The sequence below is a fragment of the Lynx rufus genome, unplaced genomic scaffold, assembly GCF_022079265.1.
Source record: "Lynx rufus isolate CCGP_SWC_20201006 ecotype Redwood Valley unplaced genomic scaffold, mLynRuf1.p SCAF_2, whole genome shotgun sequence".
In the NCBI taxonomy this organism is placed as follows: Eukaryota; Metazoa; Chordata; class Mammalia; order Carnivora; family Felidae; genus Lynx; species Lynx rufus.
In genome coordinates, this window is record NW_025814834.1 from 30,381,156 (window position 1) to 30,382,433 (window position 1,278).

Consider the following 1,278-nt stretch of genomic DNA (forward strand, 5'->3'; position numbering starts at 1 on the left):
TGAAGCTTCCAGCCAGTTTCTTTAGTTGCATTTATCAGTGATCAAGCTGACGTCTCCATCAGGTATCCTGGTATCTGGTTTGGAAAAGGTGGTAGCTGTGGTTCAGAAGGTGAAGGATGCAATTTACATGTGCTGACATGTACGTCTAGCTTGGGACCAGCAAACTTCTTACCCCGTTCAGGCGGGTGAAGTCTCCCAGGCCTCGTGGATGTGCAAACACTCATGGGCCACAGAATTTAATGATCCCGTTTCACTGGCTCGGGCTCCCTTACCTGTATGGGAAGGACTTGCAAAATGGCCCTCCCTGAAAGTCAGAGGCATGTCTTTTGCTCTCATTCAGGGCCTGTGCATGTACAGCTTTTGCCCACATGATGATGTCCACTGCTTGTGTAGCTCCTCAACACCGCCCCTGGCTGGGGTCCTCCCTGGGAGAGCTGATGTCTGTAGTGATGGTACTCTTTTCAGATGCCCCTCAAGTGCCCATCCTTGTGGTGACTAAGCTCTTCTGGGTTCTCAGAGTTCTTGAGAAGTTCTTGAGGCCTCACTGTATAAAAGTAATTTGTCTTCTGTGCAGAAGCATCAGGAAGACTGCCTTTCTTTCTTACTCTGGGTCTTGTTTTGGCAAGCCCCAGAGGAGCTCTGTGGGTCCTCACATTCCATTGCTGGCTACCTTCTCTCTCTCCACGGGCCTCCAAGGGGCCCAACCAAGGAGACCACTCCTGACACGGACCCTCGGCCGTCTTCCCCATCCCAGGCTCTCTTGAATGTCCCCTCTCCTATCCAAACTTCTTGGGAACCTCTCCTCATGCAAAATGACATCTCAACAGCCAGTCCAACAGTCATGTCCAAACTGAACAACAAAAGTCAACATTGACCGACCCAGACCTGAGTCTAACCGCTCCACATAAACTAAGCACTGGGAGATAGGGGCTGCTATTACCATCTACATGTTACAAACACAGAAACTGGCTCAAAAGGCCTCAGAGACTTGCCCCAGGTCACAAGCCTGGTCAGAATCAGAGCCGTTCTTCGGATATGGGTGGTAGGGGTTCAAAGCTGCCCCTCCTTGCTCTCTTTAGACCACATCTGTGAGGTAGGCCAGAGAGGAGGAAAAAAGGAGAGGAAGATTTAAGGAAAGTTGGAGATGGGCAGAGAAGTAGAAAATGAGAAGGTCCAGCTCCCAGTATTTGCACGAGAAATCATTCCATCACGCTGTGTTGCTGAGAGTGTGAAGGGACCTCAGAGAACCCACCCTCACTTCACCAGAAAGCTGAGACC